The sequence below is a fragment of the Protopterus annectens genome, chromosome 16.part0 (genome assembly GCF_019279795.1).
Source record: "Protopterus annectens isolate FY-2018-M chromosome 16.part0, PAN1.0, whole genome shotgun sequence".
Classification (NCBI taxonomy): Eukaryota; Metazoa; Chordata; order Ceratodontiformes; family Protopteridae; genus Protopterus; species Protopterus annectens.
The window spans coordinates 81957684-81977059 of NC_056750.1; positions in this window are offsets into that span (position 1 = coordinate 81957684).

Consider the following 19376-nt stretch of genomic DNA (forward strand, 5'->3'; position numbering starts at 1 on the left):
GGTATGGTATAGAATCTTTTCCTGCTATCAGGGACTATAGATTCTTGGATTGATCTATTAATTAGTATAGATAGGATAGGCTACTGAGTCAGCAGCAAGCTTTAAGAAGGGGGGATAGATTGTCAGCTGAAGCAGAACATGGCTTTAGTTTGAGGACGAGTGATTTTATGTAAGCAATGGAAATTGACTCTAGTGAAAAGGGGGTTATGTTAGTTAGTGGGGGTGGGGTAGGGAGATTGGTGTTGGGGTCCCTACTTGTCAACCTCTTAGAGCAAGAAATCTGGGCAAAGCCACAAATAATGGGGGGCAAAGGCCCCAAAATAGGGACCCTTTTTAAATATTGCTCTTAAAAACCTGGAAAGTTGATAGAATAACAGGTATTGCATTAGCATGAATTTACTGAAGGATATGAAGTCTGAAACTCTACTGTCTGCCATTATTTTTCCAACTTCAATCATCAGTGATCTGCCAGTGACTTGCCAGAAAAACACAATTTTATGAGAAATAGACCAAAAATATGAGGCAAATAATGGACATTCTGTGAAAATCTGGACAGTTGAGAGGTGTGTTGGGGTCTATTTGTGTTAGCTTACAGATGGATTTGATAAAGTAGGAGTTGAGGAAGGTGGCAGTTTCTTGTGCAGAGTTTTTAGGGCAGGGGTTTGGTGCAGTGGGACTTCCAGGGTGCAGGATCTTATTGATAGTACTCTAGAATTGTTTGGGATTAGAGTCGCAGTTAGTCTGGGGCCTATGGTAAAAGTTTTTTCTTGTCATTGTTGACTGATTGTTGGTGCAGTTTCTGAGTCCTTTATAGTTTTGAATGTGCATGGGGGATATAGTTTTCATACAGGGGTTCCAAGCACCATCTCTTTTATGCATAAGGGAGCAAGTGTCCTGTGTGAGCCAAGGAACAAACTATGATTTTTGTCATTATTTAGCTGGGTGGAGAGGAAAGAGGATCAGGATTAGGGTGAATATCTCCAGCAATTAGAAGTGTTTTAGTATGTAGGGTAAGATGTGGTATTTTGACTTAGGTTTCAGGTAGGATGTGGGGTGAGGAAGTATTTTGATTTTAAGGAGGTGTGTGCAACTGAATTTGTATAATGAGGGAGCAATTGAGATTGGTTGGGTTGTGTCATTGTTAATGTGTGTGAGCATGCATGTGCATGCGTGTATATGTGTGTGTGTGTGTGTCTGTGTGTGGGTGTGTCTGTGTGTGTGTGTGTGTGCATGTGTGCGTGTTTGTGTGAGTGCATGAGCATGTGTGTGCTTGCATGTGTGCGAGTGTGTGTGTTTGTGTGTGAGCATGCGTGTGCATGTATGTGTGTGTGTATATGTGTGTGTGTGTGTGTGTGTGTGTGCATGTGTGTGCGTGTGTGCGCATGTGTGTGTGCGTGTGTGTGCATGTGTGTCCATGTGTGTGTGTGTGTTTGTGTGTGCATGCGTGTATGTGTGTGTATATGGGTGTGTGTGTGTGCATGTGTGTGTGTGTGTGTGCTTGTGTGTGTGTGTGTGTGTGTGCATGTGTGTGTGCGTGTGTGTGTGTATGTGTGAGCCACAAAGCATCATAGAAAATGATGAAGTTTATAACACATGGGATCACCCATTATCAATAGTTCAAAAAATAGATTCAAGAAAACCAGATATAGTAGTTCATGAAAAAGACAAAAGTAGCATTCATCATTGAAATCGCCACATCCAGTGGCTACTGTGTCTTGTGTACAGAGAGATACAAAGTCATAAAATATCAGGATTTGCAGGCAGAAAAGAGGGCAATTTGGAGGAAAGATACCCAGACAGTTCCAATAGCAGTAGAAGCAATGGGTCTTACAAAAATAAACTGCAATCGTATTTAGATATATTACCAATACTTGTAACCCCATATGAATTGCAGAATGAGTCATTACTGGGGCACATTGCGGGTGCTGTGAAGAGCACTTTTGTCTGACATCAAAGATTGAATCAATACTAATTTCATGAACTTGAATCATACTTTGACTTAGGAATGGGGTCCATTCCCATCATGGTATTAGAAACACAAAAGACTTGAAAAAAAGTGGTATATATATTTAGCAAGCAGCACAGTCTAAAATAGAAGAGGTCTGTTTCTGTTTTTTTTTCCTAATTAAAACTAGAGCACTATAGTTCTCTGTGTATAGCATGAGGCACTAATTTGTGGAACCCATGCAGAGCTTCTTACTCACATATGCATCATGTGCAAATGTATGCATACATATTCATCTGGACTGTATATATTGACACATTTATATGCTTCCATTTATACATACATATATACATATATACATATGTGATGCCCCACCACTGGCCCAATAATCAAGGAGCTTCAATCCTCACCACTGACAACAGTGGAGGAAGCACATTGGGAGGATGACAGGTACACACACACTGTATTTCCAGATGCAGCTTTCTGCATCAAGTACAATTCCCCTTAAGAGCAGAGAGACCATAGTCAGCCCAGGGCTGGTTTCTCCCTCTTTCTCCTCATCCCCAATAAGACTCCCCACTGGCACAGCTATAGAGTTGAGATCTCAGCTAAGTGACCAAGTCGAGACCTTCAACACTCTCTTAGTCCAACCAGTGCTTCGTGTCCCTGCCCAAGTAGCTGACACACACACACACACACACTCTTGGAGATTTGTTTTATGCACACACACACACACACACACACACACACACACACACACACACACACACACACACACACACACACACACACAACACACACATGGGAAAGGCTGACACAGGTTTGCTAGCTATGCCCCCTTCTGTCCAGACAGGAAGGTAGTTATTACTGCCACCAGCCATCTCCTTATTACCTACTTTAAGGCCTTTAATAAAGGGTGTTCAATCATACTGTGTAATGTTACTATCAATACAAATGGTAGTTTGACCAAGAGCAAGGCTATTAGGAGTGGCCTACATTATGTCACCAAATAAATATACAAGCACTCTCAGCACTTAAATATCTTTACAAAGATCAGCCACAATGAAAGTTTAAATATATTTAATAATAAGGATTTAAAGAACAAGAAAATACTCATTATATATTTACAGTGACAGCAGAGTTCAAAATCACATGAAATATTTAAAACAACATTGCAGGACAGACTCAAACAAATAAAGGAAAATATCTAATCTAAGCTTTGCTATATTCATGACTATATCTAAGAGAATTACTATAACCCAGAAACTTACTTAAGAGCAGCAAGGCATATGTGTGGTGAATAGATCTTGTCAGGTCCAAGACAGAATACAGAATGCTCACTCTCTCAGACAGTTCTTAAATGAATATCTCTAATATTACTGCTGGGATAGCTTGCAGAATGACATCAATCTGACTCTATCCCAGGAAAACCTTGCACTGCTGAAAACTAGCAGTATTTAGCATCTGCCTGTGAAAATAAATACACAAGGGCTTTTCCTCAGATCTCTACAGAGCCTAGAAATCATAAAACAATAAAACACTTCCAAGACAATACAGAAAACTTCTCTAGTACAGACATTATGTCTCCTGCTGCACTGAAACTGAGAGATAACATTTTTTATTGTGTGGCCATAAAGTAATTTAATTTCAGCTATTTTTCTGAAGTTAACCTTCTGTATTCCAGTTTCCACTGTTAATATATATATATATATATATATATATATATATATATATATATATAAACACTTACAATAGTGCCGATACATTTGTGTTCTATTCCAGTAGGGCATGCTGTGGTTATATTTTAAGCACTTTGCAAAAATCGTTTCAACACACACTTCTTTATCACCAGTTTGATATACACCTGACATACAGTTATAAAACATTTGTAACACAATTATCTTATATGAATCATGCTGATATTCACAAATGACATATAGTTATTTACAAAATTTTAGATAGTTGGGCTGGCAGTATCTCCGTTTGTCACACTTCTTCCCCACTTGAAGCCTCAAGTTAGTTTTTCAAGTGACCCTTAAGAAATGTTGCTTGAGATGGATGAGGCTATCTGGGAATACCTTACCCCATCCCGTCTTGAGAGCCCATCTGCATTGGCATTGTTAACCCCACTGTGGTGCTGCACTATCATATCATATGCCTGCAACCCTAGGCTTCACCTTAGTAACTTGACATTTTGCTGGCTGGCGCAATGTAGCCATGTTAAAGGATTATGGTCTGTGACTACAATATATTTCCTTCCATGCAGATAAGACTGAAGTTTCGGCAGTGCCCACACTATGGCTAGGCATTCCTTTTCTACAGCTGCATAGCATTTCTCCCTGGGTTGGAGCCTATGACTGAGATAAACCACTGGATGCTCTTCTTCCACTGAAGAAATCTAGCTAAGTATAGCTCCCAACACATGGTTTGATCTTTGCTGTAATCTGGACTGGCTATCACAGGGGCTCCTCCCAAAGCTTCTTATACCTTCTGGAATGCCTGCTCACATGCTGTGTTCCACTCTACCTTATCTGGCTTGTCTTTCCTTATGTCTGTCAGGGGAGCAGCTATGGTACTATAATTGAGGACAAACTTTCTGTAGTAACTTGCTGTCCCTAAGAATTTCCTCAACTGCTGTTTGGTAACAGGGGCATACCATGCCTGAATGGCTTCCACTTTGGCAGGTTCTGGCCTGATCTTGCCACTCCCCACTCTACGTCCCAGATAGGAGACCTCTGCCATACCCAACTGACACTTACTGGGCTTAATGGTCATCCCTGCCCTCTGTAGTCTACCCAGCACCTCCCTGACATGCTGAAGATGGTCTTGTCAGGAATGGTTGTAGATGGCAATATCATCAAGGTAAGCAAGGACAAAGTCTCCTGCTAGGATACAATCAACCAGCCTCTGCAAAGTCACTGGGGCATTTTAATTCCAAAGGGTATCTTTGTGAACTCATACAAGCTGAACGGAGTCACAAAAGGTGACCCCCCCTCTAGTGCTGGGAGTCAAGGGCACCTGCCAGTAGCCTTTGGTAAGATCAATAGTGGTATGATACTTAGCCCCACCCAGCTGCTCTAGGGCTTCATCTGTCCTAGGCATGGGGTAAGCATCTGACTCTGTGTGATTATTTAGTTTCCTGTAGTTCACACAGAACCTGGTGCTGCCATCCTTTTTGGAACCAGCACTACTTGGGAGGCCCAGGGACTCCTGAACTCCTGGATTACCCCTAGTTCCAACATTTCCTGTATCTCCTCCCTCAGAGTCTGTTTGACTCTCTCAGGCACCCTATAAGAGGCCTGCCTAATAGGCCTTTGGGGTTCTGTATCCACATGGTGCTGCACCAGGTGGGTGCACTCTGGTTTTTCAGTGAACATGCCCCAAACTCCTACAACACTGCTCGGATTTCTCGAATCTGGGTAGGGGATAACTGATGGGACATTGCTACCCCTTCCACTGAGGTGTTAGTCCGAGCCTTACTGAGGAGATCAATCACCAGATCCTCCTCAGACTCCTCCTGCCATCCTCTGCAAATACTCAGCACAAGGGCCTTTCTATCTTGGTAAGGTTTCATCATGATAACATGGTATATGTTATGCTCCTGCCTCCTGCCTAGCAGTTCTAGCATGTAGTTAACATCACTGACCTTCTTTACCACATTGAAGGGTCCCTCCCAAGCTGCCTGCAGCTTGTTGTGTCTGACAGAAATGAAAACCATAACCTGCTGCCCCACAGCATACTCTCTGGCTTGAGCATTCCTGTCATACCAGACCTTTTTCTGCTGTTGGGCTTCTGCCATGTTTTCGTGGCCCAAGCCTATGAGTTCCTTGAGTCTTGTCCTGAGGTTTAGGACATATGCCAAAGCATATTCATGGTGGGATTCACACTCACCCTCCCACTCATCAAGAATCAAATCTAGAGGTCCCCTCACCCTATGCCCATACAGCAACTCAAATGGTGAAAACCTGTGTATTCCTGGAGCACCTCTCCGTAAGCAAACAACAGATGGGCCAAATATTTGTCCCACTCCCTTTTAAACTGGTCTGCAAATGCCCATAGCATGGTCTTTAGTGTAGAGTTTAACCTCACAACAAGATCATTATTTTGGGGATGGTTGGGGGTGGTCTTTAGGTGCTTCACACCACAAAGCTCCCACAGACAAGCCAACAGGTATGATATGAAATTGGCACCTCTGTCAGTCAGTATTTCTTTTGGGAAACCTACCCTGGTGAAAATCTCTAATAAAGCATTTGCCACCTTTTCTGCCTCAATGAAGGATAGGGCCACCACTTCAGGGTATCTGGTAGCATAATCTACTACCACTAGGATGTACTTTTTCCTTGTGGAACTTGGGGTACTCTCAGATGCCCCACAATATCCATAGCTAACCTCTGAAATGGCTCCTCAATTACAGGCAAAGGCATCAAAGAAGATTTCATCTTGTTTCCTGCCTTGCCTACCTTTTGGCACTGCTCACAGGTCCTGGAATACCCGGTTACATCCATAGAAATCCCAGGTCAATAAAGTTCTGTATAATACGTCTCTTCCTATGCTATATGCCCATATGACCTGCAAAGGGAATATCACGGGCTATGGCTAGAAGTACCAAACGATAGGCTCTGGGCACTACCAACTGCTGTTTTCTCTCATCCTCTAGCCCTCCCTCAGTGGTCCACTCTCTATACAGTAACCCTTTGTCTCAGTATACAGATTCCCTTTTATCTTGACAATCAGGTGCCTCACTGGATATCTCCTTCAGGCCTTGTACTGTAGGATCTGAGAGATGAGCTTGTATCAGTTCTCTCTTTGTAACCCTTCCCAGCTCCCCTTCCACAGAAAGTCTGGTATTCTCTGACAGCGGTGCCTCACTGTCAGCATGGGTACTACTACTCACCTCTGGTCTTGCAGTCACTCTGTCCAAGGGAACATCAGTACCCACAAGCAGCTGTGGTTCACCTTCAATCTCACTGCTACAGGGTAGCTCCCTCCCTGAAGTAACCACCTCATCAGTCCTGGCTTTAAGTGTGCAGTCTGTCTGGATCCCCCCCAGGCTACCAGACCCACATGCTTGTCTCCCAGCCTGATTGCATTTAACTGCATGCACAGAAGGTACTGCATTATCAAAATAATTTCCTTTTAGGACATCTGCAGGGATATCCTCAAACACACCTACTTGCTAGCTTCCTGTACCACTCTCACAGTCAAGATGAACCCTAGTCAAAAGTATTTGGAATGGAGTCCCTCCTAAAGCTCCGACTGGAGTAGACTGTCCAAGCAAGTCATGCTCCTCTTTATCCATTGCAGGATTCACAATGTTTAGGTTAGAGGTTGTGTCTCTCTTAGCAGTGGCCTGTTTCCCATCTACTAAGATAGAATATAACCTCTTGTAGTAGTTTGGTACCTTTGTTGTCTCCAAACAGCTTACTTCTGGCATTCTGGCATTCCCACTTACTGGCTCTCCCACCTTTTGTTCCCCACCTTGCCTCCATGGACTTCTATATGCTACATGGCCCCACTGGTTGCATTTAAAACATTTAGCCCTTGGGTCTTGCCATGCACCTGAACTAGTGGCTTTTCCTGCCACTAGCAGACTAAGTGGGGGCGGTTTGGGCTGCCTACCATGGGTTCCCTTTGAGCCATGGGCAACACTGGGTATCCCTTTCCTGTGCAGTGATGCCCTGCTTGCTAGCTATAGGTCTCCCCTTTTCCCCTGCTCCTCTGCAGTCCTGCATTCTCTATCTGCCAACCAGATCCTCATGTCATCAGGCAAAGTTCTAAGAGCTTGTTCCCTCACCAAAAAGTCTGTGAGCCCTTCAAAGTGGTGACCTGACACCCATTCCCCCACCTATGAAAATAAATGCTTAGTTCAACAATGTATTTTCACACACTTTCATCTGCCTTGGTTCTATGCTCTTGAAACTTTTTTTCTATAAGCTTCAGCTGTTAACTTAAAACACTCTACTAAACAATTTTAACAGAATTATAATTTAAGCAATCAGTATCACGCAATTTAGAAATAACAGTTACAGCTTTACCATGTTGTAAGGAGGTCAGGAACCGTACCGAGAGCCCTTAGTAAACACTATAACGTTTACATACCCTTTCAAACATATGAATGAAACTTATCAAAATTATCACCCTCTGTAAACTGTGGAAGAATTTACTGAGCTCTGTTGCTTTTAGGGTTCAGTTACTCCCTTCCACATCACCTCCATGACCCTGGGGAAGAGTCAGCATCTCCTTTTCATTTTGTCTCTCTCTCATTTTCCTCAGCTTCCAGACATATCAGTCTATGCTGATTCTGCTTCGACCTCCAAATGCAGCAGTCTCGCTTCTGATTCTTTTTCCAAATGTTTGGCCTCCAGTTCAAGTCTCTTTAACTCCGGATAGATTTTTAAGTCCTCGGAGGATAAGTTGAACTGTCCATTTTCTGAGAGCTGTACATCCCCAAGGCCAGTCTGGGTGTCCTCCTAGGTGCTGGTCTGTGATGCAGCTGTGAATAAGGCTGCAATTATTTCTGCTTTAGTCAGGCTGGCATGTCCCATTCCTTTGGCTAGGCACATCTCAGCCAACTGGCTCTTTATCAGCTTGCCATATTCCTCTGCTGACATCCTTGCCTGCTCTCCCCGACTAACTAACCTAACAAAAAACAAATAAAACTGTTGTGATATGAAACTCTGAAGGTTCACTGTGTGGCTGATTGAGAATACAAACAGCTTCTTCAGTGACCGCTGATTACAGGCTACAGGAGTTCAATATCCACACCACTGAATCCTAATATGCGGATATCCTACCATCCAACCAATAAATGTGACGCCTCACCACTGGCCCACTAATCAAGGAGCTTCACTCCTCACCACTGGCAGCAGTGGGGAATGTACATTGGGAGGATGACAGGCACACACACAGTCTTTTCAGATGCAGCTCTCTGCATCAAGTGCAATTTCCCTTAAGAGCATACAAAGACCACAGTCAGTCCGGGAATGGTTTCATCCTCTTTTTTCAGATCCCCAATAAGACTACCCATTGGCACGGCTTGAGATCTCAGCTGAGTGGCCAAGCCAAGACCTCCAACATTCTCTCTGTCCAACCAGTGCTTTGTGTCACTGCCCAAGTAACTGACACACACACTCTTGGAGATGTTTTACACACACACACACACACACACACACACACACACACACACACACACACACACACACACACACACACACCTGGGAAAGACTGTCACAGGTTTACTAGCTATGCCCTCTTCTGCCCAGACAAGAAGGTAGTTATTACTGCCACCAGGCACCTCCTTATCATCTACTTTAAGGTCCTTGGCAAAGGGTGTCCAATCATACTGTGTAATGTTACTATCAATACAAATGGTAGTATGACCAAGAGCAAAACTATAAGGAGTGGCCTACAGAGTGTCAACAAATAAATATACAAGTACGCTCAGAACTTAAATATCTTTACAAAGATCAGCCACAATCAAAGGTTTAAATATATTTAATAATAACTGGAAATAGTTCCAAAATGTAGCTTCTGGTATGGCAAAAAAGACGATGAATGCCTCGGCCCGGACACACAATACTTTATTTAATAACTGTCACAAAATGAGATACGTTAAGCGCTTTCATCTGCATCTGCAGACTTCCTCAGAATGTACAAATTAAAGTTTCAGCACTCCTTAAATAACACAGCTGACTCATTTTGGCGCCAATATTAATTAAAACACATTTTTGCAACTTTTTTAAGACTTATTTAAGAATGCATTTAGCACACATTTTTAAAAATACCATAACTATATTATAACTATATTATAACAATGTATGTATACATATATATTAATAAAACAGTCATTTGATATGCAGAGTACTATTTACTATCTATCTAACTTTGTAAAATACTCTCCTAGTCACTCAGAACTATAGATGCATAATTACATCAAAATGTCTTATTCATAAAAAATGAAGCAGTTTGAAAAGTTACATACATGTGTCCTGCACATAAAAATTGCATTTCTTTTCCAATAATTGTGTGGAAAATTATCCACTTATGTACCAATCTTTTTATTTAATTGCGTAATTAAAAGAATAATAATAAGAAATAATAATAAAAAGAAAGCAAGAAAGTATGTCCGCTGCTTTTTGAACAGTATATTTGTCTAAACACTAGGTATATTTAATTAACTCTTTTTATCTACTGATTTTACTAAAAGTAGCTACTTATTTCATTAAAAGCTACTGTTACATACTTAACTCTGCCTAGACCTACTTTAAGCTTCCATTTTTCATCCTTAACCTCCTACTGCCCCAACCTACTCAGACTATCTCTACATCTATCACCTCTTTCACCTACCTGCACCTTAACTTACCGCCAGCAATCAGCATTTCCACTGTTTTTCACAGGCTGTTTTTTTTCCTCCTTGCTTGGCTCTGCCCCTATTGTCACATACCTCCTACTTCTCTTCCTCATTTCATACGTATCGATATCCCTTTCTCCGTCTTCTTGCTTCTTTTCTCACCGTTTCCCTTTCCATCCCTATGCTTCACTACCCTGCCTAGTGTCTCTGCCCCTATTGTCACATACCTCCTACTTCTCTTCCTCATTTCATACGTCTCTATATCCCTTTCTCCGTCTTCTTGCTTCTTTTCTCACCGTTTCCCTTTCCATCCCTATGCTTCACTACCCTGCCTAGTGTCTCTGCCCCTATTGTCACATACCTCCTACTTCTCTTCCTCACTTCATACGTATCGATATCCCTTTCTCCGTCTTCTTGCTTCTTTTCTCACCATTTCCCTTTCCATGCCTATGCTTCACTACCCTGCCTAGTGTCTCTGTCCCTATTGTCACATACCTCCTACTTCTCTTCCTCATTTCATACGTCTCTATATCCCTTTCTCCATCTTCTTGCTTCTTTTCTCACCGTTTCCCTTTCCATGCCTATGCTTCACTACCCTGCCTAGTGTCTCTGTCCCTATTGTCACATACCTCCTACTTCTCTTCCTCATTTCATACGTATCGATATCCCTTTCTCCGTCTTCTTGCTTCTTTTCTCACCGTTTCCCTTTCCATCCCTATGCTTCACTACCCTGCCTAGTGTCTCTGCCCCTATTGTCACATACCTCCTACTTCTCTTCCTCATTTCATACGTCTCTATATCCCTTTCTCCGTCTTCTTGCTTCTTTTCTCACCGTTTCCCTTTCCATGCCTATGCTTCACTACCCTGCCTAGTGTCTCTGCCCCTATTGTCACATACCTCCTACTTCTCTTCCTCATTTCATACGTATCGATATCCCTTTCTCCGTCTTCTTGCTTCTTTTCTCACCGTTCCCCTTTCCATGCCTATGCTTCACTACCCTGCCTAGTGTCTCTGCCCCTATTGTCACATACCTCCTACTTCTCTTCCTCATTTCATACGTATCGATATCCCTTTCTCCGTCTTCTTGCTTCTTTTCTCACCGTTTCCCTTTCCATGCCTATGCTTCACTACCCTGCCTAGTGTCTCTGCCCCTATTGTCACATACCTCCTACTTCTCTTCCTCATTTCATACGTATCGATATCCCTTTCTCCGTCTTCTTGCTTCTTTTCTCACCGTTTCCCTTTCCATCCCTATGCTTCACTACCCTGCCTAGTGTCTCTGCCCCTATTGTCACATACCTCCTACTTCTCTTCCTCATTTCATACGTATCGATATCCCTTTCTCCGTCTTCTTGCTTCTTTTCTCACCGTTCCCTTTCCATCCCTATGCTTCACTACCCTGCCTAGTGTCTCTGCCCCTATTGTCACATACCTCCTACTTCTCTTCCTCATTTCATACGTCTCTATATCCCTTTCTCTGTCTTCTTGCTTCTTTTCTCACCGTTTCCCTTTCCATCCCTATGCTTCACTACCCTGCCTAGTGTCTCTGCCCCTATTGTCACATACCTCCTACTTCTCTTCCTCATTTCATACGTATCGATATCCCTTTCTCCGTCTTCTTGCTCCTTTTCTCACCGTTTCCCTTTCCATCCCTATGCTTCACTACCCTGCCTAGTGTCTCTGCCCCTATTGTCACATACCTCCTACTTCTCTTCCTCATTTCATACGTCTCTATATCCCTTTCTCCGTCTTCTTGCTTCTTTTCTCACCGTTTCCCTTTCCATCCCTATGCTTCACTACCCTGCCTAGTGTCTCTGCCCCTATTGTCACATACCTCCTACTTCTCTTCCTCATTTCATACGTATCGATATCCCTTTCTCCGTCTTCTTGCTCCTTTTCTCACCGTTTCCCTTTCCATCCCTATGCTTCACTACCCTGCCTAGTGTCTCTGCCCCTATTGTCACATACCTGCTACTTCTCTTCCTCATTTCATACGTATCGATATCCCTTTCTCCGTCTTCTTGCTTCTTTTCTCACCGTTTCCCTTTCCATCCCTATGCTTCACTACCCTGCCTAGTGTCTCTGCCCCTATTGTCACATACCTCCTACTTCTCTTCCTCATTTCATACGTATCGATATCCCTTTCTCCGTCTTCTTGCTTCTTTTCTCACCGTTTCCCTTTCCATCCCTATGCTTCACTACCCTGCCTAGTGTCTCTGCCCCTATTGTCACATACCTCCTACTTCTCTTCCTCATTTCATACGTCTCTATATCCCTTTCTCTGTCTTCTTGCTTCTTTTCTCACCGTTTCCCTTTCCATCCCTATGCTTCACTACCCTGCCTAGTGTCTCTGCCCCTATTGTCACATACCTCCTACTTCTCTTCCTCATTTCATACGTCTATATCCCTTTCTCCGTCTTCTTGCTTCTTTTCTCACCGTTTCCCTTTCCATCCCTATGCTTCACTACCCTGCCTAGTGTCTCTGCCCCTATTGTCACATACCTGCTACTTCTCTTCCTCATTTCATACGTATCGATATCCCTTTCTCCGTCTTCTTGCTTCTTTTCTCACCGTTTCCCTTTCCATCCCTATGCTTCACTACCCTGCCTAGTGTCTCTGCCCCTATTGTCACATACCTCCTACTTCTCTTCCTCATTTCATACGTCTCTATATCCCTTTCTCCGTCTTCTTGCTTCTTTTCTCACCGTTTCCCTTTCCATGCCTATGCTTCACTACCCTGCCTAGTGTCTCTGCCCCTATTGTCACATACCTCCTACTTCTCTTCCTCATTTCATACGTCTCTATATCCCTTTCTCCGTCTTCTTGCTTCTTTTCTCACCGTTTCCCTTTCCATCCCTATGCTTCACTACCCTGCCTAGTGTCTCTGCCCCTATTGTCACATACCTCCTACTTCTCTTCCTCACTTCATACGTATCGATATCCCTTTCTCCGTCTTCTTGCTTCTTTTCTCACCGTTTCCCTTTCCATGCCTATGCTTCACTACCCTGCCTAGTGTTTGTCTCATCACCTGCCAACCTTAATTTGCCCTTTGCTGACTTTTCTTCTCTTTTCTTTTTTTTCTTTCTCCTCTTTTTTTTCACCTTGGTTGTTCCATACCTCCCCTCCCCACATCCTCTCCTCCCCCCTCTACTTAAGTGACCTTTCCGTTCTATCGCAAGACACCTTTTCATTTGCCTTTTCTGGTCTGTACCTCCCCTTGCCCTTATAGCCCTCCTTCCCTTACCTCCTATCCTTTCTGAACCTACCAAATAAACCCTCTCCCTTGTGGCACCATCTTTGATTCCTTGCCTGTTCTGGCTGCTGCATGTCCTTTGAGCCTGGTGGTTACAACTACTGTAAGTGTATGTTCTGTTTTACTGTATTACCATTTTACTTGTATTTTGCCTCATTGAGTTGATACTACTCGAGCTCTGTTTAATGGTGTAACTGCTTTTTGGCTTTGAAAGTGCATGGACAGCAAGTTGAGTATGTGTCGTTTACACTGATACGATGTAATTGCTGCTACTTAAGTACATGCTCTCTGGTGCAACTTAGGTTACCTGAATTCTGGTGTGTAGTAAATTGTTTTGATTGATGCCTTACAGTTATCCAAATGGATATTGCTAGTTTGCACAGCGTTTTTTTTAGCCTTATTTAACTATTTGTTAAATTCGTTATGGTGTGTAGTAAATTGATTTGATTGATGCCTGTACAGTTATCCAAATGGATATCGCTAGTTTGCACTGTGTTTTTTAGCCTTATTTACTATTCGTTTTTACATTGTTCATTTTTCACCCATGTATTCTCTAACTCACATTGCAAGTATGCTGGTATTACTCTCGCAGTAATGTGCCACTTGGGTATGCTTGGTCCACGTGGAACTGCTTTATGCCTAACACTCATAACTACTAGCTACCCTAAATGCTACCTTTTTTAGTGAACCTCAAGCCAAACCTGGGCTTTTACTTACAGACTGCCTTGCACAAACACTTTATCTCTTCAGTCACGGAAGTGTATTTTTCAGCATTTTAGACTGTTCACTCACGCTAACTATTTAGCCAGTCCTAGGCCTTAGCTTATTACAGTGAATGTCAAGTCTACCCTGGGCTTTTTAAATGCTCTATTTCTCCAGTCTCGGCAGTGAATTTCACAGCGTTTAGCCTGTCTGTTCACTCTCGCTAACTAGGTAAACAGTCTTAGCGTCGTTCAAATGTAAGCTATTCTCCCAGCCTAATTTTTATTCCTCATTAGCCTCTGCATTATTTAACTGAGGATATGTGCCTATTTAACAGGCTTTATTCTGAAATGGGATTTATTAGGAAGGTGGTGTACTAATTGGAAGAGTTATGCATTTTACTAGGGACGTCCTTTCTCCCTCAATTTTCCTGGGTTGTGAATGACATAATAGTGGGCTTGTGGAACGTGGCACATTACTGTTGTGAGCTTGTATACACCTTAACTGCTTTTCTCTTGCCTGGAATTGCCTTAGCTATTTTCTACTGTATGTTAAGAATTTACCTCAGCCGGCTTAAAGTCTATTTGCTTTTAATCAATGGTTTAGTACTATTTTATACTAATGTGTGTCAGTCCTTATCTGTTTCAATGTTCTCAGCATAGCACTATATGTATTTTTATTTTTTATCTGGCTTAACTGTCCTACATGGTTTATTTATTACTTTGTCTTCTTTCTCCCTTGTTCAACCCAGCCTGGCAAGCTGCCTGTCCTCCATTAGGGTTGGAACCTGTCCTATCTGATGACCAGGATTCTTTCTAATCAATAATACCTGCTGCCTTTTCCTATAATAAGGAATAGAGGCCATCCTCTGAATCCATCCCCTCAAGAAAGCAAGGAAAGTATGTCCGCTGCTTTTTGAACAGTACATTTGTCTAAACACTAGGTCTACTTAAAATCCCTACCTCTCCAGGATAGCCAGCAGCCATATCCTTTCCTACTTCTTACCTCCCCCCCCCACCCCTCTCGTAGCCTTTACTTGGCTTCCATACTTGCCTCTCCTACTACTAGATTACTTCTTTCCTCCCAGGAGTTATTGTGTACTACAAGTTTTACCGACTAGATGGCACCCCCTTCCCTATAAATCTATCCTACTCCCTCATGTTTGCAATACTCAGTTAACTTGTTTTTATCTACTGATTTTACTAAAAGTAACTACTTATTTCATTAAAAGCTACTGTTACATACTTAACTCTGCCTAGACCTACTTTAAGCTTCCATTTTTCACCCCCTTAACCTCCTACTGTCACAATCTACTCAGACTATCTCTACATCTATCACCTCTTTCACCTACCTGCACCTTAACTTACCGCCAGCAATCAGCATTTCCACTGATTGTTTTTCACGGGCTGTTTTTTTTTCCTCCTTGCTTGGCTATTCCCACTCCAATCACCCTGCGGGCTCACTCTGCAACCCTACTCTACCCCCAAATTCCACCCACCCCCAGTGCATCTAGCCTTATACCCCCCTAACCACTCCCACTTCCCTATCAGCCAATCACATTCCATCCCTCTCCAACATCTTCCAACTACCTCACCACTCCTCTACTTTATCCTTCCACTCTCAACTCCTTACTTCCTATGCTCCACCTCTTTAGCATCATGCCTATTTCATCCATATATCCTTACCTTATATCCCTATTACTGTTTTCAATTCTCACTTCCCTTTTCCTTACTTATATCTCTACTGCCTATGAACACCTTGACTGCTCTAACTTCCATTACTCCTCAAAACAAGCATCCTTTCCTGCTCTATCACCTACCCTAAAACACATAAACATAACATATACATCCAACTGTTTCCTCCCAAGGTATCATAGAGTCACCCATATTTACTACAAACACTACCATATCAAGAAACCACAAACCTTACCAAATCTAACACTAATTCACACCTGCAGACTACACCTTCACCTCCTTATAGATGGTGACATTCATCCCAACCCTGGCCTCACCAACAACACTACTTACCTACACAACCAGCTCTTCTTCCTCATTCCTACACATTCCTACGCACTCTCCTAACTCCCTCTTATTAGCTCATTTAAACATACATAGTATTAACAATAAAATAACTCAGCTTCATGCCCTACTTCAGTTATACAACTTTGACATTTTATGTCTTACAGACACATGGCTAAAACCATGTACACAGGACTGTGATATCACCCCTCCAGAATATAGTATTTTTAAGAGTGGATCACCCTAACAAGAAGGGAGAGGGCCTAGCCTTACTATATAAAACAGGGCTTCAACTTACACCATTAAACACTTGTCTTCCATCTGACACCAACTCTGAAATTATTTTTGCCAAACTACAACTAAATACTTGTAAGTCCATCTATACTCTATGCTGTTATCTTCCACCTGGTAATAACATCAACCTCATTGAAAATATCCTCAGCTGGCTGTCCACTACCTATCCTCAAGAAACCATTGTCCTAGGTAACTTTAATATTGACTGGAATACCTGTAATACTGGTAACCCTTCTAACCACATTAACCTACATGACTTTTCTCAAATTGTTTCCTCACCCACTCGCATCCATAAACTCACCAACAAAGAATCCATCCTTGATTGGATCCTTATAAATACTCTCTCCCCTAACTACATAGTAGGCATCCTCCCTGAAGATATGAGTGATCACTCTTTAACTTATTTAATTTGACATAAGACCAATACACCCAGATCTACAACCTTCAGAACCACTGAATCCAATAAACACTTTAACCCTGAACAATTCCAAAATGAACCAAGCCTTTGTAACTGGTCACCCTTAAAAGACCTTCAACTCGAGGAAGCAGTGGCCTATTTCATTTCTAAGTTCCTTGAAATCCTCACCCTCCATGCCCCTTCTCATACCCTTAGGAATAGGACCAAAACTGCACCATGGCTTACAAAAGAAACCAAGCACAAAATGTTGCTGAGAAACAAACTATGGTCAAGATGGCGTGCTTCTAAGCACCCATCTGATCTCATAAAATTTAAACAGCTTAGAAACTCTACTAAAGCATCTGTACTATTAGACAAAAAAAATTCTTCTTTCAACTCCAGCAAAACAACCACCAAAGCGCAAAGAAATTCTGGTCAGGGATCAATACACTCCTTCATCCAGGCAGCTCCAAGACACCCACCCCTTCTGATATCACCAAAGACACTCCCAAACAAGTTACTGACTCCTTCAACAACTTCTTTACTGAAGCCATCCAGTCTCTAGCTAACTCACTACCTCATGTATCCACTTATTCATCCCCTCCTCCTTTACCTCTCCACCCACTTTCCAATTCCAACCTGTCCCTACATCCCTCATCTATACCCTCCTACAAAAACTCAAGCCCTCTAGCCGCTCTGCAGACCTACTACCTGCTCAGTATCTTCAAATTGCAGCCAAAGTAATTGCTTACCCTATCTCAATCCTAATTAACAGAACCATAAAAGAAGGTACTATCCTATCCATCTGGAAAATCTCACATATTATCCCCTTCATAAGGGTGGAAACTCAACAGAACTTTCCAGCTTTCGTCCAATTGCCCCACTTTCTCCCTTAGCTAAAATCATGGAAAAATGCATCCACCACCAACTACTTGACCACCTCCTACTAAATGGACTACTAGCTCACTCTCAGCATAGCTTTCATCCCTTCCATAGCACTACTACTGCCCTTCTTTAATTTACTGATTACATCAACAAAAACCATAACAATAACATCCTCTCATCTGCTGTCTTTATTGATCTTTCAAAAGCATTCAACATGGTTCGTCATCATATTCTCTTGAATCTTCTGAAATCACTCTCACTTGACACTCAAGCACTACAGTGGTTCAAATCTTACTTAGATAATTGGAAACAGGCAGTGCTCTGGGAAAACACTCTATCCTCCCCTCTTCCTGTCTCCCTTGGTGTACCCCAAGGATCTATTCTGGGTCCTCTTCTATTCTCAATCTTTATCAATGATCTAGCTTCTAGTATCCCCCAACCTGTAACCATACAATATGCTGATGATTCCACTTTAGTCTCCTCAGCCACAAGCCCAGCTGAACTTCAAACCCTCACCCAAAATGTCTTTGAGCTTGTAGAAGACTGGTTTTTACAGCGATGTCTCCTCCTTAACCCTAAAAAGACTAAACTACTGCTATTTACTCCAACACAAAAATCTACTCCACTTCATTTCTCTATTAAACAAAAACGGCACAGTCATATCTCCTGACACAACAACCAAACTTTTAGGGGTTACTATTGTCCATAGCCTTAACTATGATACCCATATTAGTACCACTACAAAATCAAGCCCTTCCTCACTCCTACAGCCAGAACTACCATTGCCCACACCCACATTATCTCTACTCTCTTCTATGCCTCACCTATATATACTCATCTCTCTAAAACTAACCTGAAAAAGTTGACTATCTCCTATAACAGTATAGCCAGATTTGCTACTAGCTCCCCATTTAGAACACACCACTGCCTAAATTTAAAACAACTTGGTTAGCTTGAACTGCACAATCAGTTTTTATGTCAGCAATTAATTATCACCCAAAATATCCTTTATTATCCAGATAAAACACAAGTTCTTACAAATCTCATCAGTCCATATAAAAATCTTTCTAACCTTCGCTCATCTAATAAACTATTAGTATCTACACATAAATCCAACAATAAAGCAGGTGACTCCCTTTTCTCTTACACTGTGGGGAAAAGCTGGAACCTACTTCCTGGTGACCTCACTAATATTTCCTCTACTTCACTTTTCAAAAAGAAACTTAAACTTCATCTTACTAGCCGCTGGCTCTGTCCCTGCAGCAACACTGACTAAAACTCTCTCCTCCTGTTACATCACCATGTAACTTTTCCTTAGCTATTCCACCTTATATTCTTCATATTTTAAAGGTCACTTTACCTGAAAGTTGGACTTAGTTTACCCAGCTAGACTTAATAGATACACCTCCTGCTTCCTGCTCTACTTGAAGCACAACCTCACTTTACATCTCTCTCCTTTTCCTCTTTATATTCTCCTCTATTACTCGTCTCTTTCCCAACTCCTTACTATTCACTTTACTTCTCTCTCCTTT